The sequence below is a fragment of the Meriones unguiculatus genome, chromosome 3 (assembly GCF_030254825.1).
Source record: "Meriones unguiculatus strain TT.TT164.6M chromosome 3, Bangor_MerUng_6.1, whole genome shotgun sequence".
Lineage (NCBI taxonomy): Eukaryota > Metazoa > Chordata > Mammalia > Rodentia > Muridae > Meriones > Meriones unguiculatus.
Window position 1 is genome coordinate 60,714,858 of NC_083351.1, and position 27,482 is coordinate 60,742,339.

The 27,482-nt window shown below is 46.7% G+C and overlaps 1 protein-coding gene and 3 non-coding genes across 4 annotated transcripts in view; 1 reads left to right on the top strand and 3 right to left on the bottom strand.

The window, feature by feature from the left end:
• Znf746 (zinc finger protein 746) overlaps positions 1-27,482 on the top strand; it is a 249,107-nt gene that overhangs the window by 126,573 nt on the left and 95,052 nt on the right. The gene's annotated exons all lie outside the window — the stretch shown is intronic.
• Positions 10,529-10,600, bottom strand: Trnac-gca (transfer RNA cysteine (anticodon GCA)). The gene has a single exon. It is a non-coding gene; the product is annotated as a tRNA-Cys (tRNA).
• On the bottom strand, positions 25,234-25,305 carry Trnac-aca (transfer RNA cysteine (anticodon ACA)). The gene has a single exon. It is a non-coding gene; the product is annotated as a tRNA-Cys (tRNA).
• On the bottom strand, positions 26,303-26,374 carry Trnac-gca (transfer RNA cysteine (anticodon GCA)). Its single transcript has one exon. It is a non-coding gene; the product is annotated as a tRNA-Cys (tRNA).

Here is a 27,482-nt window from a genome sequence, read left to right on the forward strand (position 1 = left end):
TGGCTTGGGTCTCAAGCTGGACCAGTCATTACTTGGCCCTTCCCTCAATTTCTGCTCCGTCTTTACCCCAGCACATGTTGTACACAGGGCAAATTGTGGGTTGAAGGTTTTGTGGCTGGCTTGTTGTCCCAATCCCTCCATTGGAAGTCTTCTCTGGTTACAGAAGATGGCCATTTCAGGTTCCATATGCCCCATTGCTAGGAATCTTAGCCAGGGTCACCCTCATAGATTCCAGGGAGTTTCCATTGCCATAGGTCTCTAGCTCATCCAGTGATGCCCCCTGACTTCAGGTTGGCTCTCCCTGCACTCTCTCCCTCCATCCTCCCTCCACTTGGTCTATCCTGTTCCCATCCCTACCTCCTCCTCTTCCTCCATCCAGTCTTCCTGGCCATTCACTCATGATGTCTATTTTATTTTCCTCTCTCAGTAAGATTCTCAGAGGGATTCCTTCTCAAAGGGAGCCTCTGGGTCCCTCCTTGTTACTTAATTTCTTTGGGTCTGTGGGGATTGTAGCAAGCATGGTTATGCTGTACTTTTTGGCTAATATCCACTTATAAGTGAGTACATACTATGTTTGTCTTTCGGTCTGGGTTGCCTCACTCAGGATGATCTTTTCTAATTCCATTCATTTGCCTTCAGATTGCATGATTTCTTTGTTTTTAATAGCTGAATAGTATTCCATTGTGTAAATGTACCACAATTTCTGTATCCATTCTTTGGCTGAGGGACATCTAGGTTGTTTCCAGTTTCTGGCTATCACAAATAAAGCTGCTATGAACACAGTTGAGCAAGTGTCCTTGTAGTATGGTTTGGGTATATGCCCAGGAGTGGTACAGCTGGGTCTTGAGGTAGAACTACTCCACTTTTTCTGCAAAACTGCAAAATTGATTTCCAAATGGTTATAGAAATTTGCACTCCCACCAGCAATGGAGGACTGTTCCCTTTCCTCCACATCCTTGCCAGCTAGTGTGCTGTTGCTTGAGTTTTTTTATTTTAGCCATAATGGCGGGTGTAAGATGGAATCTCAGAGTCATTTTGATTTGCATTTCCCTGATGACTAATGATGCTGAACATTTTTTAAAGTGCTTCTCAGACATTAGAGACGTAGGGCATTTTCTTAATCAGTGTTTGATGAGGGAGGACCAGCCTATTGTGGTTGGGGCCACCCCTGGGCTGGTGGTCTTGAATGCTGTAAGAAAGCAGGCTGGAAAGACCAGTTAGCAGCACTCTTCCATGGCCTCTGCATCAGCTCTTGCCTCCAGGACAACCCCCCCCCCCAGGTTGTTTCTATCCTGACTTCCTCCAATGATGAGCTGCGATATGGAAGCATAAGTCAAATAAACTCCTTCCTCCCCAAGTTGCTTTGGTCGTGGTATTTCACCACGGCAATAGTAACCCTAAGACAGCCATTGGCACCAGCTTAGTGGGTATTACTGTGACAGACATGACCATGTTGATTTAGGTTAGGCTGTAGAAGGAGTTTGGAGCTTTTGCCAGAAAAGCCATTGAGTGTTCAAAGTTTTGTGAGCTGTTTTGTGAGACTTGAAAGGAAAGAAAAGGGGGTGGGGGTGCTGAGATAGACATTGGAGGCCTGGCTTCTGAAGGCCTAGAGCAGCGGTTCTCAACCTCCCTACTGCTGTGACCCTTGTGGTTCTTCACGTTGCAGTGGCCCCAACCATACAATTATTTTCATTGCTATTTCATAACTGTAATTCCGTTAGTGTTATGAATTGTAATGTAAATATCAGATGCGCAGGCCCCCGAGAAAGTGTTGTCTCCCAGTGGGGTCATGACCCACAGGTGGAGAACCACTGTTCTAGAGGGAACTTGGTGTCACTTAAAGGCTATCAGTGCTGTTTGTTGTTTGGAGTTGAGAACTGTGGTTCTGGATAGCTGGAGCGTAAGAATCAGCTATGATTAACGAGAGACCATAATCACTTCGGTAAATCCTTTCCTCTCCTGGGACAGTTGATGCTCGTTAGCTGGAGCTGAGAAACTTGGGGTGATTAAGGAGAGACAAGCATCAACGGGGTGAAATCTTTTGGGACGTGTTTCCTCAGAGTCAGCACACACACACACACAATTCTATGTTCCAGAAGCAGACAAGATTGTACCTCATGCTGACAGCCAGACTTGGTAATGTGTAAGCATCACCCAGATGATACTTATTTTGAATGCATAAAGGGGTCATGGAGAGCAGCTGAAACCTGAAAGTGGGAGAGGCCTCCACCCAGGAGTACTGGTTTTGAAGGCATAAACAGGTCATGGAAAGCCGCTGAAACTTGGCACCATGAGAGGCCAGGAGAGGCCCTTGGTGAAGGTTCAGCCTAAGCAGCAGTTCAAGCCCCGGGACTAGAAGGGCCATGCAGAGAAATTGAGGCATGGCATCGTGAAGAGAGCTTACAAGGGGTTATTCTCTACGAGAGAGAAAGCGCAACCCTGCTGCATCAGGGAACCCAGCATTTTGGAGATTCAGCACCATCGGATGACCATCAAGAACAGCAGCTGTGCGTGTTTGGGTGCGGGGAGAGCTAGCCAGAGCCAAGACAAGCTGTGTGTGTTGTGGAGAATGAAGGCTGAGAAGTGACACGCTTGGAGGAACCCAGGAGATCCTGAGTGAATCTCGGCGGACAGTGAATTGTTTATACTCCCAGAGTTTAGTTTTGTTCAGATTGCAAATATGCCCTGAGTCTTCACTCTCGAAGTAAGAAAATATTTCATTTCTTTTTGATCTTATGGGAGGACTTTGATCTTACAGCTGGAGGACTCTGAATTTTTAAAAAAGAGATTTGAGAGATTTACAGAGATTTTGGATTTAAAAGCAACTGAATATTTTTAAAGAGACAACTTCTAAAGTATTTGAATTTGTGAGGCTGTGGGATAGTTTAAGTTTGTAAAATATATCGTGTTTTTATTAATGTGTAACCTTGGGGATGAACAATAAATGAAAGGTTTGTGGGTTAACAGTGATGTGTTTGTGTGTGCGGTTGACAAGAGGTCAGATGTGCTGGTTAGTTTTATGTCAACTTGTCATAAGGCGGAGTCATCAGAGAGGAAGGAAAATCTATTGATGTTGGTCATAGGTGCCACAGTACAGAGAGCAGATCATCAAGTTACTAAACCTTCATTTTCCAAAGGACCAGAGGGGTTCTGCCTTCTTGTAAAACACTGACACCCTGCTAGCTCACTCCAGTTACCTTATTCAAACATTATACAAGGTTAATTGGGCCTGGGAACGGTTCCAGCTACCAAAGTTATCTTGCCGTTGCTGCTGTGAGAGCAGACAACCCACACAAACCTCAGTCCCTTTGACCATGGCTAGCCACAATCAAACGTAAGAACTCCAGGTTTGCCAGGAGTGTCTTAAGACCGAGGTTGGTGCAGCTGTAAGCTCTCACATAGCATCAAGTGCAGATTCTCCAGAGAGACATTTCTTCAGACAGTCTCAAAACAATTTCCCAGCCTTTAGTGAGTAACGAAAACATGGCAGAGGCTGTGCTAAAACATTTCACTCAAAGCCAAACACAAAAACTGTACTATATATCTCATTACAAACCCCAACTGAGAAAAGGCCTCCATAAGATCAGGCTGTAGGCAAGCCTGCATGGCATTTAAAAAAAAAATGGATCCCTAGAATTTTATTTTGTATTTGTTTCTGGACATCTAATTATTTGGAATATAGAGAGAGCAAAATGTGGTTCATTTTTTAATTATTTAAATTGTTTATTTAATGTCTGGATCTCAGCTTCCCCTCCCTCTTCTCCTCCCAGTCCCTGCCCTCCCCATCCACCACTCCTCCTCTTCTCCTCAGAAAAGGGGAGGTTTCCCATGGATATCAACCAGCCTTGGCACATCAAGTTGCAGTAAGACTAGGCACATCTTCTCCTAGCCACGGCAGCCAGTTAGGGGAAAGGGATCCAAAGACAGGCAATCAGAGACAGCCCCTGCTCCCACTGTGGGGAGTCCCACATGACCCCCAGCTGCACAACTGTTACACGTGTGCAGAGGGCGTAGGGCTGTCCCATGCATGCTGTTTCATGGTTCAGTCTCTGTGAGCCCCTGTGGTCCCAAGTTAGTTGGTTCTGTAGGTTTTCTTCTATCTCAGTCAGTATCTGATGAGAACCACAGCTGGAGCAGTCAGCCACCTCCGCCACAATGCCATCCAACTACCCAGTCCAAAGTTGAGCCCCATGTGGTAATAAGCATCATTTTCATTCTCACAGTTTAATGGGGTGTCCATCAGAGAGTCTAGACTGTGCTTTGTTGACTCTGCCTCAAGCTGCAGGTCCATCTGTACTTCTCTCTGTGCTTTGGCCTCACCCTGCTTCATGTTCATGCTGGAGGAGTGGCAGCTGGCAAGGGGACACTTTTATAGCAATGACAGAAACACAAATGAGGAAGCCTGACTGGGCGAACAGGTTTCTGGACTCTGCTGGGCACTCCCAGCACTCATGCTATGTCAGTCAGAGGACTAAGGACCAGGAAGTGTGTTCCATCTCCGTTCAGAGGTTCTGGGCAGAGACAGTAGAGAACTGGGGCTCAGAGCTTGATTTACCACGCTCTTGACTTGATTAGTCCTACGCGTACAATATGCTCACCTCCACCCACTGCTCCCAACCCATCTTCCAGTCACAGCCCAGGATCTTGTGTGCCACAGTAAATCCTATTGAGTTGCATGGCTAATCTCAACTGTCAACCAGAGGGAATGAAGAGTCACTGTGCAAACAAATACTGGGCAGGTCTGTGAGTGGTTTCCTAGGTCAAGTTAGTAAGGGAGGAAAACTTACCCCATCTTTGAATGATGTCACTCCAAGGTCTGAGGCCCTGTACTGAGGTAAAAGAGAAAGCTGGATGAACAGAAGCATCTATTCCCCCCCACACACACACACACTGACTGTGAACAGAAGCGTCTATTCCCCCCTCACACCCCGCTGCCAACTGTGACATGATCTGAAGAGCTGCCTCACACTCAATGTAAATTTCTTTCCTGCTATGTTGGGCTTCTGAAACTGAAGGCCAAAACAAACTGTAGTCAGACTTTTAAAAAGCTCTCTTATTTATATTTCTTTTCTCTTTCCCTACTCCACACCAATCCCTTACAACACCCCAACACCAGGGGAGAGAGAAAGGGTTAGTGGGAGAGGGGGCATAGTTCTCTTAGCTGCTTCCTGCTGGTTAGGATTGTCAGAGCCAGTCCAATCCTGGGTTCAGAAGATCTCCAACTTCTTGTCTCACAGCAGCAAACAGGAGCAGCAAGGGGCAAGCAGGAGCAGCCTTGTTCTTTCTTGGAGCTCCCACTCTCTGGACTCTGGCATTTATTCTCCCTCCAGAGTCCTCAGATTTAAACTATCTGCAGCTGGCAAAGCCCCTCTCAGAATCCACATCAGACAAATAGTCTGCTGCTGTGGACCATCTGAATCAGTCCCACATCCATACCTGGGACCAAAACAAACACGTTTATAGCCACAACAAACCCTTTCTCTTAAGCTGCCTTTGTCAAGGTCCTCTGCCCTAGCAACAAGGAAAGTAACTAATACCAGAGCTTCTTTGATAAATGAACTTAATAGATAAGGTTATGATTCCTTTCCCTCCCCCTCTCCTTCCCCCCTCCCCCTCTCCTTCCCCCCTCCCCCAACATTCCAAATTCATAGGAATTATAGGAACAGATTTTTAGCAACACAATTATATCAAGTACTGGAAAATGATAGAAATGTAGATGGTCTTAGAAATTATCTTTAAATAGCCTCTCAAATATGTGGTTGGGAGAATGTTTGCCTAGTGTGCCGAAGCCCTGAGTTGGAACCACATAAGCCTGGTGGTGTAGGGCTTGCCTAAAATTCCAGCTCTCAGGAGATGGAGGAAAGAGGATCAGAAATTCAAGGTCGTCCTTGGCTACATAGTGAGTTCTAGGTCAAAGACAAAAAGAAAATTCAAACACAGGCAGGAATAGCTACACCTCTCAACTACAGTGAGGTACATATGTACTCTTGTACATGCCAGTTTGAGCATTTCCAGTCTTTTTACTATCGTGTCACATGACAAACTATCCCCAAAGTAACAGAACAGAACACCCAGGATTAGACAGTTTTCTTTCCTGGATCCTTGCTCTGCCACACAGCGGTGGTCCTCGCCACTGATCTACGTGACTCTTGGCTCTGCCATCTGAAAACCTTCCTTTTCACTTTCTCCTAAAATATCTGAAAAGATCATTGGTTTCTGATGGCTGAGTATTTACCTTCCCTGAGTGTGCAGTGTCATTGGCAGGGTGGTCCTTCTTCCTTCTTTCTGTGCAGTCTGTTCACACTTCCATAAATACAGCCTATTACCATAGGTCTTCATTGTTACCTTGAAAGGATGGAGAAAACACAAAGAGATTGAGGTTAACTGGGAGGCAGTTCCCAGAGACGATCAGACCATGGTGGCTCTGACCTCAGGAAGGATTCGCCTGTCCATGGACTCATCATAGGATGGAGTTAGTGAAAAGGGGTGTCTAGGCACTACTTTCAAATTATATTTTATTTTGGTTTCTTATGCCTCTATCTCCCTTCTCCATCCCAATCCCTTCTAACAAACACTTCAACACCAGGTAGGAGACAAAGGTTAGTGGTGAGAGGGGTCATAGCTCTCTTTAGCTACTTCCTGATGGTTAGGGATGTAGTCCCTTGGGCCAAGTCCAATCTTCATTTCAGGATATCTCCAACTTCTCCTCATCAAACTGCATCAACAGCAACCTGGAGCAGCGGGGACAATCAGCAGCAGCCTTCTTTCTTACAGACCCCCTTCTCTGGGCTCTGGCATTTATTTCCTCTCCAGAGTCCTCAGAATTAAACTATCTGCAGCTGGTAAAGAGCCCTCTCAGAGCCTGCAGGAGGCAAATAGTCTGCTGTTGTAGACAGTCTGAATTAACCCCATGTTTCACACCTGGGATTAAGACAAAACCATGTTTGCATAACATAACTGAGGTTTTTTTTTCTCTTTTTTAAAATTATTTTTATTTTATTAATTAGTTTATTCACTTTGTATCCCCCCTGTACCTCACTCCCTCCTCCCCTCCAAATTCCACCCTTCCTCTCTCTTCCCCACCTGTGCCCCTCCCCCAGTCCATTGATGGGGGAGGTCCTCCTCCTATTCCCTCTGATCCTAGTCTATCAGGTCTCATCAGGAATGGCTGCATTGTCTTCCTCTGTGGCCTGGTAAGGCTGCTCCCCCCTCAGGGGGAGGTGATCAAAGAGCAGGCCAATCAGTTCATGTCAGGGACAGTCCCTGTTCCCATTACTATGGAACCCACTTGGACACTGAACTGCCATGGGCTACATCTGTGCAGGGGTTCCAGGCCATCAAAGTTCCACAACAGTGGTGGACCACACGGCAGGAAGTAGGTCATAGGCATGTCCTAGACATTCTATCCTGCCCTGGGACCTTCCTGTATTCCCGTCCTGTGGCACCACAATATCAAATGTTCTGCTCTGCCCATGCTTCCTCCCCTGCAACGGCAGCAGAAGATCATTGCAATAATAAGCAGCAAAAACCTTTCCTCCTTTAAATGCCTTCCTCAGGTATTTGGACACAGCAACACAAAAGCCTAGTAGTTACAAACTCTCAGGAAACGTGTGGGTCACTTATAAAATTAGTTCCATTTCCAGCAGTGATCACCACACTCCTCTTTGGCACTGCCTTTCCCAGGCTCAGCTGTAAATATCTGGGCATGTCCTATGGGGCCACACCCCTCATCCTCCTAGGAACACTTACTTGCCCATCAGAGTATCTAGCTGGCCCCACCTTGGTGATATCAGTGGTCTTGATAAAAGCCATGCAGTCAAGTTGGTCTTGTGTCTAGGAAGGCACCAAGTTCCCCTTTGATATGGTAATTTTGGACAGATCAATTTTACTTTCCCAACTATGCAATTTCTAAGTAATCCACACCACCTTTAAATTTCTGCTTATCAAGCAAGGCAGTTCTCATCTGAACTCAGATCTTTTGGGGACCCCTTCACGAACAGAGCCTATAGCAAGTAGCTCATGCATTGAACTTTTGGCCCGACATGCCCTCCCCTGCTCTGCAGCATTAAGGACATTTTCTGCTTTCCAGGCTTTCACAGGCCACTGTCTTCCTGCCCTGAATAGTGGTTTTCTGCAGCTGATAGAACAGATTGCTTGCCATGCACCACTGCACAGAAAGCCGTGTATTTTGGGATTTGTCCCAGAAAGAACCCACTTCAGCATTTGGCAGTCTTATTCACAGTGATGTTGTATAACAAGCCACGGGGAAAAATCTAGTGTCACAAAATACACCCATCTGTCATGGTGCCTGTGAGTCTGCAATTGGAGTGTGAACTGAATAATCTAGACTGGGCTTTTTGTCAACCAAAAATGGTGACATGGAGAGGTTCTACATAGAAATGAGTTTGTTCTGGAACAGAAGAGAAATTAGAATCCAGAATGACAGGCTCTCACAACCCATAGGCACACTCAGGTGAGTAAGAGAAAATGTGGTTGCATGGACTATTTGAAACAATTATCCAGGGCTAGAGAGATGGTTCAGTGTTTAAGAGCACTGTCTGCTCTTCCAGAGGTCCTGAGTTCAACTCCCAACAACCATAAGATGGCTCACAACCATCTATACTGGGATCTAATGCCCTCTTCTGGAATGCAGGTGTACATACAGATGGAGGCTCAAATACGTAAAATAAATCAAAGAGTTTTCCAAGTATCAAAGGCAAGGATTGGAAATTAGGTGGTGTCTGTCCACAGTTTAATAGGTAAACTCTGGACAGGCACCCACACAGTAGTGTTTTCTGTGTAAGGTTTTAGTGGGCTTTAAGCAGGGCTGTAGATTTAGAGAGTCCTTGTTGTACTTTTAGTCACAGGTATGTGTGACAATCCTTCTGGCCTTCTCACTCCTTCTCATTAGGATTTGGCATAGATGAATCCATTTTGGTTGCGACTTTTTTCACAGATTCAAGCTTCTGGCCTTGGCTTCTCACTGCCACGTAGTCTTAGATGTGACCACGTGTGCGCATTCTAAGGTCCATCCGAAAGGGCGCCATAGGACAAGCACACGTCATGATAACCATGGAAGTGCCAGATGACAGTCTTACCAACTGGCCTCATGTCCCACCTGTATCACACCTTTGAACACCCATTGGCCAAAGCAAACAAGTAGTACTTTGGCCACTATCAATCTGTGATTCTCAGCTGTGAGGCTTCCATATTTACTGTGCCATAATGAATCTGGTTCAAGAAAACACAGTGTAGACAGCTGTCATTACGGGGTTCCTGATAGCAAGGTTCAGGAACAGGGGTAGCCTGCTAGCTTCCCTGGGTGTGGCTGCTTTCCTGGCTCCAGATGGTGGTTCAACATTGCACACTCACTTCTGCCAGTGTTGTGTCCAGGCACACACTTAGAGAAGGAAGTCCTTGCAGACCTCACAGCCCTAGCCAGTCTTGTAGCCACCAGGCCCAGCCTGCTCCACTGAAGCACTTGATGCCTGCACCATTTCTGGGGAACACTGTAGCCCCTGGCCTCACTTTCTCATGGCTCATATGATCTAGGCAGGGCTACCTCCTGCTTGCCTAGAAGCTGTGACCAAGAGTGGCTGGCAATCTGCTAATGCCCCTTCCCCAGATAGAAGTGAATGGATAAGAACTGTGGTTTTGTTTAGTCAGCCATGCATAATGAACAAAATCATGGCATTTGCAGGAAAGTCATATGCATGGAAATTATGTTAAGCAAAACAAGGCAGACTCAAAAAAAATAAATAATTAATGTTTCAGGCTCACAGAACCTTGATTTAAAAGTGTGTGTGTGTGTGTGTGTGTGTGTGTGTGTGTGTGTGTGTAAGAGACAGTCAGAGACACGGAAAGGGCACTAAAAATGGGATTGTGAGAGTGAAGAAGATATGTTAAGGGAGAGGTGAAATGGAAAGAGTAATGGAACACATGTGATAAGAAAGCAGAAGGTACAGCTAAGGGGGGAAGGGAACACAGCGGGCGGCAGCAGGGAGTGGGGGTGAAAACAAAGTATAATGACATAGAGATGCCGTAATGAAACCCAGTGCTTGGTATGTCAACCCCCCCAGAAAACAATAATTAAAAGCAAAAACTCCCCAGTATGAACAGGACCTTTGCCTTGGAGAGGAGCCTCTTCCAACTTTGAACTTGTGTGGGCCCTTACTTGCAGAACACATTAGAGTTTTCTTTGAAGCTTTATACACATCTTTCTTAACATAATCATTCTTCCTATTAAATTGTCTGTACTTAATTACTAGGTTTCTGTCGTCAGGTTGTCTGAGTGATACAAGCAGCTTGAAGGAGCAGACAGGGACAGTGTCTTGGTACTGAGGGGAGAGAGAAAACATCACAAGGCTCAAAGTATGGCCAAAGAGAGGGGAAGAGTCTGGCAGAGTTGTGAACTTGTTTCTCCTCACTGGAGAAGAGGAGGAACCGGCTGACAAAAGTGGGTTAGGGATGACCGAAGACATTCCAAGTGAGGATATCCCTGAACCAAGAAAGCAAAAGAGATAGCCACAGGGGGCACCTGGATTTGAACCAGGGACCTCTTGATCTGCAGTCAAATGCTCTACCCCTGAGCTATACCCCCTGGCTTAAGAGTTATGATAATTAATAGCCTTTACCTGAATGGCGTACTATCAGCAAAACAGTCCTGTAGGCCCCTGTATTTATTATACCCTTTGGGTATAATGTCAATGGGCAGATAATCTGGTTAGCTCCTATTCCTGTGTCCTGTGGAGGTCAAGGGCTTAAGCGTAACCAGTAATCCATTCTGATTACTGTCTGGGAATGCTTAACTAAGTGGTGAACCTTGTCAAAAGCAGAAAGTAGAGATGGGGTCCCTCAGCTTCCTGGACAGCAGGAGGCAGACAGCTTTCTGGACAGCAGGAGGCAGGGCTCTAGCGCCAGGTGTGTTAAATGAGGGAGTTTCTTTGGAGGGGAGAATTGGTCAGGGCTTTGGTACAGGTGAATCTTTGTTAGGACGAAAAGGTCTGGGGATGGGGGCATGGAGAGATAGGGGAGTGTAAGCATAGATTTTTCACCAAACCTTCTTTATTTAGGATACTTAAACACCTTTACCTCCCTTCCAACCCCCTGGCCTTAGGTAGGAGATTAGTAGGGAAAAGGGCTGTAGACTTCTTTTATCTACTTCCTGCTGACTAGGGTCAATGGATCTTTAGGGGATTACCGAAACTCAGTTGTCAGGATACCAGCAGTCCAGGCCAAAGGCTAACACCAAGCAGCACATAAAGTCGGCAAAAGCTACAAGACTCAGTTGGATTGCCCAGAGAAGTTCTCTGGAACACTTCTCTCTATGAAGTCAAGTGTCGAAGCCCAAAGATCAGCGCAGTGATGTTGATCCAAAAAGCAATCTCTCACTGTGCATGGGCCTCTATATATGTGCTCTCCTCAGAGTCCATGCATGTTCTCAGCTGGCCAAAGTCACGCTCCTCAGATGAGAGAGCTCACACAAAACATCATGTGCCCTCTCACCAGCCAGCAAACATCACATGACATAACTGAGTCTTCAAGGAAACCAGAAACATCCACTTCAGGGGGTTCTTTTTCTGGATAGTAAATCTCTTCCTGCGGCACAAAATCTGATTCCCCATGTTCTCTGTTTCCCAAAGGCCAGAATCTTTTTAAAGGAATTTCCAAAACTTTAAATTAATGGTCACTGGATTACATTTTTCTACTGTGTATTCTTTGTAGGGGACTTTGTGTATGTATGTGTGTGTGTGTGTGTCTGTGTCTGTGTGTGTATGTATGTATTCACCCATGTGTTTCCAGGAAGCCTCTGTTTCACAACCCCATTTTTTTTTGCAATAGAAACTTTCTTGTTCTTGGCAACTAAGAGGGCCCAGCCACAGTACATACATAGAATTGTAAACTCTATATTCTCAAAATATAAGCTCCCACGACCCTCCCTTTCTCCAACTCAACCAGATATGTAAAGAGGACATCTGTAATCAAAGGTCAAGATGGAATGTGGGTTGCTGATCTGTAGTCATGATAGCTAAAACTCCTCATTTATCGGTCTTCCTCAGTTCCCTGGTCTAGGCCTGGAGGCAGTAGGAGTTGGACCATGACCCTGTACCCATATCCATGCAGCAAAACACAAGCCTCTGGAGGAGATAGAGGAGCAGGGAGGGGAAGGTCTGGGTCCTGAAGAAAACTTAAATGTGATAGGTCCATAGTCCAGGAGGCAAGTCTATTTGGTGGTGGTGGCCATGGTTTCTGCTTTCCTGACCTTCATGGTGTAATTCCAGCCATTGAAGTGGGAAGAACTTCCATGTAGGGTCCTTTCCTATTCGGTTTCAGTGCCTCTTTGGCTAACTTCTTGACCCAGACAGAATCATCAGACTTGAACAAGGGAAACGAGTAGTGGACTCGGAGGTCAGCGGGTCTCTCAGACAGTAGGCTAATGGCCTTTATAGAGACCTGTAGTGACTTGAGAAAGGAATTATTAGAGAAGGGAGGAAGTGAGAGAGGTCTTCCAAACAAATTCTCATAGGGAGTAAATCCCTTCCTACAGGGGATGCAGTGGGCCCAAGGCAAAGCAAAACAAAACGAAGGAGGTCTGGCTACCCTTTGCCAGACTCTAATGAGAGTTTTGTTAGTGTTTTGTTTTTGTTTTTGTTTTTTTAATGTCCTGTCTGTTCTTTCTGCCTTCCCATAGCTCTGAAGTCTATTTGTGCAATAAAGTTTTTAATCAATGTCTAAGGCTTTACCAATTAATGGACAGGCTTTGGCTATGAAAGCCACTGTTAGATCCCATTGCTATAAGCAGGCCAAATTGAGGCAGCATTTTCAGGCTGGGTGGGGAACGGTTCTACCCAGTCAGAAAAGGTATCTATAAAGACCAGCAGGTACTTATGTCCTCCCCTAGGAGGCCAGATCTCGGTGATTTTGGTTTCCCAGAGTTCACTGGGATGTTGGCCTCTCATTCCAAACCCTTTCTGGGTAAAGGCTCTCTTGTCTTGGATTTTCTTGAGCACAAACCTGTCATCCGGATGAGACATTCCATGCCAGGCTGTCCAGTCCAGGTCTTGACCTTAGTCTGATCAACCCAGAAAGTTTTGTGGACCCCAGATGAGAAGACTGGTGAAGGTCAGTCACCAGTGTCCTGCCAGTTGTTTTGGGGAGACTCTTTCCCTCGGATGTCCTCCACCAATCTGTGGGTTCAAGCGGTCCATTTTCTTCTTTTTGCATCCTCTGTTTTTCTCTTGGTGGTACCATGGAGTCTCAGGCAGCACAAGCTGGGGTACATCACCAGAATATCAAGAGGCACTGCTGGTCTTAGGCCTACTTGTTGGGCACTCAGGTCAGTGGCCCTAGCCTTGGGGGAGTTATCTTTTTCGTGTCCTCGGCAGCAGAGGATAGCAACTTGTAGGAAGAGCCAAATAGCATCTGGAGGGTCAAGGTTTTTTCCTTTGTTTTTAATGTCCTTTTCCCTAGTGGTGAGAAACCCTCTTTTTCTAAGGATTGTACCATGGATGTGAATGGTAGCAAAAGCAGAGCGACAGACTGTCTTTGTATATGGACTTTCCTTTCCCCGATATGAGAGCCTGAGTCAGAGTCATCAGTTCTGTACTCTGGGCTGAGGTACCTGGCCCTAAGCCAGGGCCCAAATCATTTTAACTAAAGTAACTACTGCTGCCCCACATACCTGGTTCCATCTTCAACGCAGCTGCTCCCTGCGTAGAGCAGGGATCTACATCAGGATCTTTCCGGTGGGTGTCCATTACATCTGGGCAGATCCCCTGACCACCATGCCTACCTCAAGATAGCCATGGATAGATACCTACCGCTCATAATCAAGCGAATAGCAGAACTGAAGGCAGTGTTTCCCAAACCAGATTCTGGGTGGCACAGGAGTATGGCCTGGTACTGTGTCCTGTGAGCACTGGACAGCCAGAATTTTGGTGTTTCTCAGAGAAGGGTTCAACTGTGTGGGGTGCTGTGAGTATAAGATCCTGACCCAGAGTTAGCTTGTCTGCTTCTTTCACTGGAATAACGGTAGCCACTGTAGCTCTTGGACAAGTGGACCATCCTGTGACTACAGGGTCCAATCTTTCGGATATGTATGTCATAGGGTGTTCCCAGGACCCAAACGTTTGGGTTAAACCCCCTTTTGTCTTTTGTTTTAGAGTTGGGATCTGAAGGATGTTAGCCTGAGACAGGCTCCTTTTGCCTACCCACAGCTGGTAGCTGAGGTAGGTAGCCTCAGGGGTACAAAGTTGGGCTTTCTTAACCAACACTCTTTAGCACATGGTGTGTGTCTTGGTTGGGTTTTTACTGCTGTGAAGAGACACCAGAACCTCAGCAGCTCCTATAAAGAAAAACATTTAATTGGGGCTGCCTTACATGTCCGAGGTGTAGACCATTATCGTCATGGTGGGAAGCATGGTGGCCGCAGGCAGACATGGTGCTGGAGAAGGAGCTGAGAGTTCTACATCTTGATCCACAGGCAACAGAGGAAGACGGTGTGTCATTCACTGTGAGCCTATGGGGCCATTTTCTTTCAAACCACCAGTCTGTAACTCTTTCAGCAGTCCCCCAGTGGCCCTTTTACAGACTTTTTCCATTTCAGAGGCTAGGAGGTCATACATATATAGAGTATGGTCCAGGGAAACCTCTGCGGGACTGGCCGGAAGCCATTATCCACTGCCTCATCAAACAGGGTTGGAGAGTTTTCAAATCCTTGGGTCAACCTTGTGGACACCTGCCAGGATACCTTTCGGAGGAGAACTGTAACACTTCTATTGGGGAAGCCTTTTCCCTTGGAGCTGTAAACTTACAGAGAGGGCGTCTGGGGCCAAAGCCTGCGATGGGGTTACCCTTCATCCATGGATATAGGGTGGGAGTAGTTGTTCTTCCTCTAGGTCAGTGAATATAGTTTTTGGTGCTTTTTTACCCCTGGAGCTTAGGGATTAGAACCCTGGCAGCAGCTTTAAGGGTACAGGTCCTGAGCCAGGAAGGAGGCTGTTGTAAGAGACTTAGGGAAAGTGATAAGCGTGGCCAGGATTTCCTGTGACCACCAACCATACTGTCTGGCTCCTTTGGCAACCATATGTGCCTGTGGCTGGCCATTCAACATCAAAAGATGGCCACTCTATTTCACAGGGGATCCAGAGGTGTCCTTTTGAAAAAACGGACCCTGCGGTCTACCTCCCTATCTTTATAAGGCTCATGAAAATGGTGGAGCAACCAGTTCAAAGGAGTTAGTTTTTTTGGAAGCTGAACTGTCAATAATTTCACTTTGGGGATGTAAATTTCACAACGACAAGTAACAGACTGACCAGAAGAGACAGGAACACTGGTAGGGCAGCCTGGGAAGCCATCTTTTGGAGATGCAGACTCTGGTACTTGGAACATAATAACACATTCAGTATGGCAGCACCCAGATAGGTAGTCAGTGCACTAAGAGCATCCAAAGGCCTCAGAAGATAATTCTTGAAGCTGGCAAGCTCCACCATCCAGTCAGAGCCTGTTTTGCATCCTAGGAGTGGGCCTTGTCCTCTTTTCCCTAGGAGTTAGGTTGGGGAGGAAAAGCAATGGGCAACACAAAAATGGGCCCCATGGCATCTCTGCCGCTTGTTACGCTGCCTGATCTACCCTCTGATTTCCTTGGGCTTTCAGGAGTGTCGGACGTTTAGTGCCCCTTGCAATGAACAACAACCATCTCCTTGGTGAGCCAGACGGCTCTAAGGAGGGCAAGAATTTTTTCTGTTTTTAACAGTTTATTTTTTTTTTCAGTCAATAAACCTCTCTCATCATAAGTCACGGCATGGACATGAGGGTAGCAAAAGCATACCTTGGTCTGTCTAAATGTTTACCCAGTTGTTCTTTATTTTCCAGCAGAGGGCTTGAGGGAGAGCAGTCAGCTTTGGCTTTGGGGCTGCTGTGTCCTGCGGCAAGGCTTGTGTCCATGTGATGGCCCATTCGGTAGTTACTAATGCTGCAGCCTTCCTGACTCCATCGATGACCATGCTACTTCCATCAGTAAACAGACAGACCTCTATCTCAGGAAGGGGAGAGTCCTGGAAGTCTGAGCAACTGACATAAGAATTGTCCAGCAAGTCCTCATGGTCATGGAGGGGGGCCTCAAGGTCATCAGGTATCAGTGTTGCAGGGTTGAGATTGTACTGCAGCAAAAGTGAGACGGGTCTGATCAAGCAACTCTGATACAGAGTGATGTGGGCTTTTACTATCCACTGGCCATTTGCCCCTCTTAGGGTTTTTACAGCATAAGGAGCTGTTAAAGTCAGGTTCTGCCCCCAGGTGAGCTTTCAGCTTCCCTTACTAGTATATCACTTATGGCTATGGCATGAAAACAGAATGGCCAACTGAAGGCCACCAGGTCCAGACACTTGGGACAGAAATGCTACAAGCCTCTGCCAGAGTCCGAAGGCCTGAGTCAAAATGCCGTTCGCAGTGTCCCATTGTCATGAAGGAGAAGGTGGAAGGATTTGGTGGCATCTGATGGGGGTCAAAGCTGGGGCTCGGGTGAGCTTGCTTTAGTTCCTGGAAAGCTTGTTCCTCTGTTTCAGTCCTTTCCAAAGGTTAGTAACTCCAAGTGACAGAATAAAGGGGCTGGGTGTTTCACCAAAAGCAGGAATCCAGAGCCTGTAATGTCCTACTACCCCCAGGAACTCTCCTGCCTGCTCCTTGATTTGGGGAGTAGTGCTCCAGAGGATGGCTTCCTTCCAGTCGGGACTGCGGGCTGGATACTGGATCAGTCCAATTCAGGGCAACTACAGGTGACTTACCAGTACCAGGGAAACGGAAAAGAAGCATCTTTAAGGTACCGGACTGCACAGACCTGGTGGTCTGGAGAGAGGAGACTGGTTTGGAAACATAGGATGAATGGTTTCAGTCCATTTACTTACCTCCCAGAGATCCTGGACTGGCTGATAACCCGAGGTCCCTGGTTTATGGGCGGAAAGGCATAGCCCGAGATGCCTGGCACAGGGTGAGGATGTTACCTTCTAACAGCCTGTTGATGTGGTTCATAGGATACTGCTGGACCCTTTTGCCAGACCCTCACGGGTGTGGATGTAGCTAAGAGACTCACCACACACAGCTGGAAGTTGGCACACTGCCAAGCCTTAAGGGCCGTGCCTCAGCCCACACCGTAGGAAAGTGTTGTTTCAAATCCTGGAGTGGGGTCCCTGGGTTTGTCTCTGTTGTAGAGTCTGGATGACCAAAAGGATATTATTCAGACAGAGGGGCAATTAAGCAGAGCTGAGAGGCAGATATGAAGGAAATTTTAGCCTCTTTGGAGTAAAGGTGGTAACAGTGCTACCACCTTAAAGAAATGTCTGCCCAGATGGGGAAAGGGGCGACCTGGGACTACCACAAGGAGTGGGCCACCTGCCTGTGGCCCAGACTAAACTGGCCCCATCGGATTTTCAAAACAGAACCTCCTGTCCCCGTGTCTACCAGAAACTTAGCTGGTGGCCTTCCACTGACACAGTGACCAATGGCTCTTGGAGGGTTACGAGAGTATTCCTGGCCCTTAATTTTGATACATTACTTTTCAGTTGAGGGTGTTTTCTGGGTTTGGAACTGTCTGAAGGTTCATTCCACTAGTGCCCCTCTTCCCTGAAATATGTACATCCCTTTCCACTGGGGCCTTTCCCATCTTCCCCATTTTTCTTTTTTTGTTTTTGGGAATTTTTTTTTTTTTTTTTAATTTGGACATAAGTAGTACAAGCAGTAGGAAAGTTGGAGTGGGTTAACTGGAAAGCGTAATCTTTGTCTTTCTGTGTGTGGCTCAAACAGTGGCAAAGGCAGCTTGTTTTTGTCTTTTAGTGCTTTGGTTATTGTAAACCTTTTGGGTCACTCTGATAAGCTGAGAGGTATTTATCCTGCAAAGTCCTCTAGCTGTTGGGAGTTTTGGTTTGTTTTGGTTTTGGATGTCCAAAGTTGATTGAGTGATAAGCTAAGTTTTATGCCCTAGCATTTTATGGAGGATAAAATGAATACCATAGGTCAAAAAGGATACACATTTTTGAACTTTTTTTTTTTGTAATTGAGAAATACCCCTGGGATATTCTTTTGGGCCCCAAATAACTTCAGTAGTCTTAGACTAATTAGCGGGTTTCTGAACTGCACCCTGAATTCCAGTCATATGGCACTAATGAAGTGTCCAGGGCCTGGGAAATGCATTGGTATTTGGGATTGGGGTCACAATCAGGAAGCTTGGATTGGAAGGCTGTCTCAAGGGGAGTGACTTTTCAGCTTCCATACCAGTGGCTGAGGCAAAACAAACACAAGCAAACAAACAAACAAACAAAAAAACCCTACTCCCTCCCCCTCCGCTCTGCCCCTCTGAAGAGTCAGGATTTGTTGGCAGTCATACCAGGCATTGGGAGAAGGATGGAGTCCAGGAGGGCAATTAGGGCGAGGGGCTTATCAGAACAGGGGGTCTGGCTCTTCCAGTTATACAGAGCTGACGTAACAAAAGGATCATAGCAGTGATGCCGCCCCCTCCCCCAGGAGTGAGCACCGCCTTCTGCAATGGAAAAGCAGAGGCCAGTGACAGCGACCCCAGCACCACGGCAGATCAGCCTCACCCCGCCCCTGAGGAGCTCGCCCGCCACAGGCGAGGCCCAGGGGCGGGGGGGGGGGCCAGAACCGGGGCAGGTCCTCTGACTCCTGGGCAGGCGCCGGAGTCTGGGTACCCGGGATCGTGCTGGGTCAGCGAGTAAGTCCGGGTTGGCGCCCCCAGGAACGGCCCGGCCCTCCTCTGCATGCCCTGCTCCCCGCTGCTCGCCCTCTTAGAGGCGCAGAGGGAGGGGCGGGCGTGTGTGACTCCAGGAGCAGGCTGGACATTTCCTGTCCTGCCGAGGAAAGGAGACTTTTTGTAGTAGACAAAAGACAAACAGCTAACAACAGCATGCACAAGACGCCACCTAGTGGCGGACCCAGAGAAACCGGTAGAATTTTAGGCAAGTCAAGCAAGTACAGTAGCCCAGCTCCGCTTTGGGGAGACAAAACAGACACACCGCTAACAAAATCAAGAAATTAAATAAAAACTCCCCGGGCCAAACTGGCCCATCATACATTTACTCATTTATACAGTTGGCTGATCATTCATTTAGGCAAATTCGAAATCATATCTCTCATGAGAGGTAAAACCTAGATACTGGATCCCAATTAGCATGGGAAGACCAGAGAAGAATTTCCTGTCGGATTTTTAATCCCCCAAGCAGAAAATTTTCCAGACCATAAGAGGGCTCCCTGAATGGGCATGATCTCAACTTCCGTAATCTCAGGGGAGATCTCCCGGGCTTCTCCCCCTTGTCCAGACGAAGATGTCTGCCCAGAAAAAGGGCTCCATCTGGGGCCTGTCACTTTTCATTAGAAGGCTTCGCGTGGGGCTCCTCTTCCTCAGCCAGAACCAGACGTGAATGCAGAGTGAAGACTAACCTCTGAGGAGTGTCAGAAGGACTGTTTTGGTGTCAGGAACAGGGCAGTCACTGCAGACCACTCCAGACTCTGTGAAATGAGCTGGGCCCTGGAACATCTGTTAGGGTCACCTCCCCACCACACACACACACACACACACACACAACCTCCCCCTGGCAGGAAAGGCCACGAGTGAGGCTGAGCCCCATGAGCTAGGCGGAATCTCTCTGGAGCCATCAAATGAAATGATCCATGCAAGAGAGTTTATTCACAAACATGCTGATTAAGCCAATTGGAGCCTGTGTCTCTGAAATGTCCTGTGGTGCCCAAAATGAGGGGTACAGTGTTTTCTTAAAGACCATTCCGCTGTTACATCAGTGTTTGAAAGAAGGTGACATTAGTGAGGGACTTAGGCAGACTAGTAACACCTGCTTTCTCTGTAAAGCAGTATTTTCCATAATACATTTGGGACAAGGACATGGACCTTACCAAGTGTCCCCAAGGTGAATGTGGCTATTTGGTTGTGTATGTGAAAGGCTAAAAAGAAACCAGACAGACACAAAATAGAATTAGGAGGAGATGGCATTACCTTAGTCACTTAAAACCAAATGGAGATGAAGGTGGAGGTTAAAGGGGGGGCTGCAGGACAAGCCTTTTCCTGAGGACATACACACTTTGGTGAGTTTACTTGAAGCAACCTATTGTACTGGGTGAGAAGTTACTTTCAGGAGCAAAAATGACTCAAAGACAGCTGCATCACCAAAGCCCACCCAGCAGGGGGCAACAGCTCATCAAGCTGGGAAACCTGGAGCACACTGCCTGGAGCAGCCTGCAGGCAGCTCAAGATGGACAGTATCGTTCCCAAGTGATTCAGTTGATCTAAGCCTCTTCCATTTCAGCTGTTCAGGCAGTTCAACTGCTCTCAGGGTCCTTGCAGCGCGGTTTGTCTAAAAACCGCCCTCAGCCATATTTACTGCTTATTCTGGGAGGGAGGAACCTTGTGAATCTGGTCAGTTTCAGGGACTTCCTGAAGATACTTTGAGCTGTTTATCTTCTGTTTTCTGAGCTTCCCTGCGGGATGAAATGTTGTAACATCGGAGGAAACTGGTCCACAACAGTCCACCTCTTCCTGCGGCTCTTTAGATTTCTTCCGACCCCTCTTCCCCAAAGATTTCTGAGCTTTGTAGGGAGTGACTGTAGGTGTCCATCTGTGTCACAGCTACAGACTATGTGCATCTGTTCCCAAGAGCCTCGCCAGTGGTTATGAGTAATCTATGGGCATAAATACAAACGTTTAGATGGCAGTTGGGTGGGTACATCACACCCATCTACTAAAAGACTAGAAGCTGCTTCCCTGATGGGACCTATAATCGCTCTAGCCGAAGGTCTTCTTTGGGATTATAGTCCCAGACATGAAACTCCCTCTTGTGGGGAAGGCCTTAAGTCCAACTGGAAAGCTATTGGTCTTACCAATGGTAGTGGAGCCATTGTTGTGTAAGCAGGAACATCTCCTGTGTGAATGTTGGTACAAAGCACTGGGTTATTATTATTACTATTCAATAACATTATGGGCCCTGGGAGTGTTCTCTCCCACCCATAGAGGGTACCTTGTGAATTTTTTTTCCTTTCATTTGACCCAGCCCCAGTAGGGTTGTAAGGTAGGTAGAAGCACCATAGTATCTGATTGTTTCTCCATTGGCTTTCCAGATCTGCCAAATGCTCAAAGGTTAGCCCTGTGTTGTCTTTATAATAAGAAACCTTTTCTGTAGGATAGATAAAGCAAGGTGACATCCAAAACCACTGTTCTATAAAAACAGGGGTATGCGGGTTGAATAGTTAGGGGCTCCATGAACTCGTGCGTTTGGATGAATGCTCCTTAGTGAGTGGCACTATTAAGTGGCCTTGTTGGAGAAAGTAGGTCAACATGGGGGTGGGCTTTGAGGTCTCCTATGCTCAAGCTATACCCACTGTGACACACAGTCTTCTGCTGCCTGTGGATCAGGATGTAGAACTCTCAGCTCCTTCTCCAGCACCATGTCTGCCTGCATGCCGCCATGCTTCCCGCCATGCTTCCCGCCATGATGACAACAGATTAAACTTCTGAAACTGTAAGCCAGCCCCAATTAAATGTTTTCTTTCGTAAGAGTAGTTAGGGCAATGAAACCCTAAGACAAGAGGTTACAAAGATGAATCATTACACTTCCCTATCCTGAAGCTCTCCCACGCCTATTGAACTCAGTGGGCCTGGCTTGATTCTCTTAGTCCTCCCAGGGCTGAGGGGAAGGGGCCCTGCTCTCCCCTTCTGTACCTGCTGCATCCCTGGGTCCGAGAAGCCCTGGGTTAGCCGTGTGGCTGTTGTTTCCCATTCACCATCTCTGACTGTTGGGGGCGTTCCTGGCCAGACAAACCATGGCCACCCCTAGCATAACCTTTTACTAGAGGGAAATGTACCCTCCTTAACCTTGGAGTGGGGGACTTACCCACTCCAGGAACAAGCTCCAGCATCTTCCCCTGAATGATTCTATCTTCTCTGAACTGCCCCTCAGGATTTAAAACCTTCCAGCAGCTTTTCAGCACAGCTTGGCTTTCTATGAGCTTTTCTCCTTAGGAACGCCAGCTAGATTTTGCTACATTTGTCTTGGGGGAACCCAGACAGACCCATTCCTCTGCTTTCCCCTTTTCTTATCTCCTGTAGGCTTTTCTCTCACTGTACACACTCTCTTTACAAGCTGGTCTAAGTCACTGAGATCTGCCAACGCCTTTCCTACTTCATCCAGGTTGCCTCATCTAAGGCTCAGCTTAAAGCTCCAGGCTTGAGGACCCTGCTAAATTGATTGTTTTTATCCCTCTGTGGACAAGAATTCCATCTGTTCCACTGGATTGGGATTCAAACACAGCTTTCCTCATTCCTAGTTTCCTCAGAGACAATGCCTTGCCCCTCTACAGTCCTTCATTCGCATACATTTATGAGGACGTCAGACAGAGAGAATCAAGTGTCCCTAAAAGCTTTGATAAGCCAGTCCACCAGGAACTGATTTCCCTCATAGTGTCTCAGCACTAGTTTGAGTTATTACTAATAGGTTTCTCCACCTACACATAAGCCAGTAAAGAGTATAAAGGCAGGTTTATTGAGAGGCAGCTCTCAGGCGAGTTCACTGATCTCACAGGTGGAGATCAATGGAGCCACACAAATGGGCTAAAGCAAGAAGGTTTTATAGGTCTTGGGCACAGAGTGATGATGTTTATGGTGGAGCTGAGCTTGTGCCCATTCATATATGGTAACAAAGCTGAGGCCCTGGGCAGGCACTCATGGGTGAGTTGCTGGAAGTGTGGAGATGAGGAGAGATGACGTGTTAGCCCGGAGGTTTCTCCATGAAGTTGGGTGGGAGGAAGAAGAGCAAACAGGTTTTCTTAGCTTGTGCAGGAAATTAGCAGAGTTTCTGACCAATTTCCTTCTATTTTAAGGAGCTTCTCTGCAGGGTGGAATGTTTTAATCTTGGAGGAAAATGCTACACAAGGAAAGTCCTAGCTCATGATATAAATGAGGGCCACAAGCCCATCACACCCACAGGACAAAATGAGGCCGCTGAGTAGGCGTGAGCAGAAACGAGGCACAGCCTAAGGGCTGGACCCTGGGCCTGTAGATATCCACAAATGGAGATACTGAGAAGTTACAAGTAAGACAGAAAAATGAGGCGATGAAATAGAAAAACAATATGAGAAAAAGAATCAGAGTCCTCAAGTCAGTGAAGGCAGGCCCACTGACTCAAACACTAAGGCCTCAAGAGGTGATGGAGGGTGAGAGAGATGAGGAGCCTTCCATGCTCCTGACCAGTGGGTCCTGCCTTGTGCTCCTGAGGCCCATGTACTTTATCTCATCACACATACTTCATAATTACTGAACGCTTGAGCTGATCGGAAACTGTAGGGTCACATCCCTTTATGAAGAGGCCAAAGAAGTTGTTGGTGTAGGTGGGGTCTTGGGGAAAGTGAAGAGACAGACCAGGTTCATGGGATGAGCTCAGGGGAGGAAGTGACAGATGTTTTCCTCTTAGCCTTGAGAAGTGAGACAGGAAAGAGAGCATCGTAAGGAGGATGAGGAGCTCCCATCAGTCTTCCCAGTGAAGGAGGAAACCAAGTTCCTAAAGAGAGCAAAGAAGGTAGAGGACACTGATTACTAAAGAAGAAAATCAAACTGGGAAGCTGGCGTTATGGGAAACAGAAATAAATTCAAAAGGAATGACATTGGTTATCATTGGTTATCTGTAGAAAATGAGGCAAAGCTGAGGTTGAATATTTTGTCGCACTCTAGAACTCTTGATCAAAGACTGGCCATCCCAGAGCAAAGGTGGAAAAGGCCAGTAGAATTATGTATCTATGGCATTCGAAATGTATGGTGAAGAAGGTAGAAAGACCACAGGCAGGTTCGGCAAGATGGCTCGGTGGATAAAGGCACTTGCTGTCAAGCCTGACCATGTGAGTTAGACTCCTGGAACGAGCAAGCCACTAGTCCCAGACAATTCTGAGTGTTTATGAAACTGGAAACTTAAAGTTGCATCCCTACAGGACAAAAACACTAAGTCAAAGCTTGTGTTGCTGAGACACCAGCTTTATGGAAAGGAGGTACACCACTGCAGGCCACGGTTCTGTTGTTACAGGTCTGCGTCCTACGCTGGCGGGAGAGGTCACAGGACACAGAATGCTGCGCATACACACACAGCTCAGGGAAACGAAGAGCTGCTTGCTGGAGACAGGGCCTCCAGGGAGACAGGAGTGAGCAGGCTGTCACACATGGCAATTTCTCTGCCATTCAGTACAGAGATCAAGATGTCCTTGTCACCAAATGGTCTTGTTGTAAGCACCTGTGTTTGACACACGTAAGTCACAGGTTTCTGTTGTTTATACAAATCCAGAGAAGCAAGGAATGTATTCAAGGTAGTTCCTTTTAAAGGTCATAAAACATGGTTCATTGGAAGGATGGTAAAAACTGGGAGTTGTACTTCTGAACTGTGTTTTATCTGTATCCATAGTCGGTTCTGAAATTTTTATATCAAAAAAGCCATTTGTTTTCCAAAACGTAAAATGCCTTTACTTTCTCAGTTTTGAGATGGCAAATATAATTCATCAATCCCTTCTGCAGAAATTTTCTTTCAAAGCTTAAATAAGACACAGAATTACATTCAACTGCCGTACAAACTAAACACAGAACAGAACTTATCCATTGCCAAGTTGCTATCTAAGCTTTTGCAAATTTCAACTAAAGAGGTCCTCCTCAGTGACCCAAAGACCCTCTGCCCAAGATTGGCGAGCCAGTCCTATCTCCATCCCAAGAATTTTTTGGATATAAAGGGGGAGAATTCACAAACTAAGAAATGCTAAAAATCAACTTCTCCTGGGGGTGATGGTGCTGGCTGCTTGTCACTGTTGAACACACAGATGATAGAGGCACAAGCAAAGATCCAAAGCACAGGTCTGTGCAGAGAGAGGGAGGTGGGGTGGCTTGTCCTGTGGAGCTTCCAGGAAGCTCACTAAGGATGGTCCTCACTTCACTGTGGTCTGGAAGCCACTGGAAAGCTGTTATGGTGCCTAAGCCCCACCCTAGATGTTGTAATTAACTATTCTGGGGTAAGACCTGGGAAAGGGACCTTGTATGGACCCTTTAATTTATTTGGATTAAAGAACCACAATAATAAATCTTCAGTATTTATTGGTTCCAGAGGAAAAAATGTTTTAACACTAGAGTCTACTAAGAAAAAAAAATTGAAATGCAGGCCCCTTTGTAAAAGGTCAAAATGAGATATGAGTAGGGGACACCTGGATTTGAACCAGGGACCTCTTTATCTGTAGTCAAATGCTCTACCCCTGAGCTGTGCCCCCAAATTAGGTAAGTGTAGCTAATATCTCATTAGTGGCTCTTCAACCTTGGTTCCACAAACATAATATATATGTGATATATAAATGTTCATGACCTGCTATCCAGAAATTGACAACATTCTATAGTGATGTCTTCCAACCCTCTTCTCTCCAAATTTGACTAGACCAACTCTCTCTGTCTCTGTCTCTGTTTCTCTCTCTCTCTCTCTCTCCACACACACACACACACACACACACACACACACACACACACAGAGTGTGGACCAACTTTGACCTAGACAAGATACCTGGCTGTGGCTTTTTCCGTAAGTTCACACAAAGAGATAGGACAAAACCTTCTGGTCTTTGGTCATTGATGACCCTCACATGAAGCCTAGAGAGAGCATTCTCTGTGCACTAAGTCCTCAGGAAGATGCTCACTCTTAAACTCCATCTTTTACTCATTCAATAAACACTTAGGCAGCTTGCTGTGTTTTCAAACCTGTCATCAATACTGTGTACATACAGACATATAAGACGATGTCCTTTTATAAAAAAAAAAAAAAAAAAAAAAACTCTTGAAAACTCTTGTTCTGATACCTAATGGGTGAAATGTTTCCACAGAAGTGCCACCAGCAGAGGCACAGGATGGGGGGGCAGAAATGAGGAGTGCAATGCCTGGGGCCTCAGGAGGGGCTTCCTGAGACATGAAAGACAGGGGCTGCCAGAAGCTGGTTCAGCTCCAAGCCTCCTCTAACCTTAACTTCCTGAAGTGAGTGAACCATCTGGTCAAGGCCATGGAAGGCAATCCACACCACAGCACTAGTAACTGTGGCCTGCATGGGCCTCAAAGAGCAGCACACAGCCAGAAATGAGGAGAATGCAGTAATGGGTGACTACAGATCAATGCAGAATGGAGCACCATCCAGGACAAGGAAGAATGTGGCAATACGGGTCTTATTTGGTTCTTCTTGAACCACAAAGGTATTTTGCTGTCAGTCATCTAAAAGAAATCCTAGGAAGGGGGCACCTGGATTTGAACCAGGGACCTCTTGATCTGCAGTCAAATGCTCTACCCCTGAGCTATACCCCCACCTGTTATTAATGTTTCATTGGGAACTTAGAACCTGCATGGCCACTCCCTGCCTGTTAACTTCTGGCATGTGCACTTGCCAGTGCTCTGCCATCATCTGCTTCCTCCTGTGAGGCCCAGCCCTGAGCTGCCTCTGCACAGCTGACTGCCATGTCCTCATTGATGGCTGACATTCTCCTGCCTTAGATCCTAGCGCAGGCAGAGGCATTCAGTTCAGGAGGTTCAGCTGGTGCTGTTTCAACATCCTTCAGCCCAAATAGAGGGGCCATATGCAAATACACTGGCTGCTTAACTGACCTTTGGATCTGAGTTGGGGGCAGGAGTGGACAGAAGAGAGAGTTCTCCGTCCACTGAGAAGTCCTTGGTCAGGCTCCCTAGAAGGGACAAATAAAGCATTCCCACTTACTAACTTAATGACCCAGGACAGTGGTTGATACCATGTGGTCAGCAGGTGAGTCTTAGAACAGGGATTTATCGCCATAAAATCCCTGAGCCTGTCCTTGTACCTGTATAGACTCCCTCATTATCACAGGCCTCCTGCACCGCCTCACACAGGGATGTAGTATGCATGGGGACATCTCTCTTCCAATGTGCTAGAGGACCTGACCCACGTCCATCACACTGGATGCTGTCAGACCTGGACTCACCGTGCCTTCCCCATAAACCTACCACAGGACACCACGAATGCCCCAGGCCCAGCACACTGCAGCCCTTGCTGCCCAGCATCTGTGAACCTCAGTGGGAGAATCAGTGTGCAAGATTGGAGTCCTGCTCTGCTTCCCTCCTGTGCTTTTGCCTCCAAATTCCCCACCCTCATTGTCTTCTTCCCACCCCACTCTGCTTTCTGCATTCTTGTATTGGGAATCTTTTCTGTGACTTTTCATGTTCTGCTCTCCCGACTTATCATTTTCTGGTCCTAAATTTGAAAGAAAATCTTCAAATCTGAGAATTTTTAACCTAATGCTTGCCCCAAACTATCAGCTCATCAGCAGCAGGAATCAGGTACAAAGAATGGGTTTTTGTGTGTGTGTGTGTTTTGTTTTTTGTTTTTGTTGTTGTTGTTGCTGTTGTTCATTTGTTTGGGATTTTGTGGGATTTTTTCAGGACA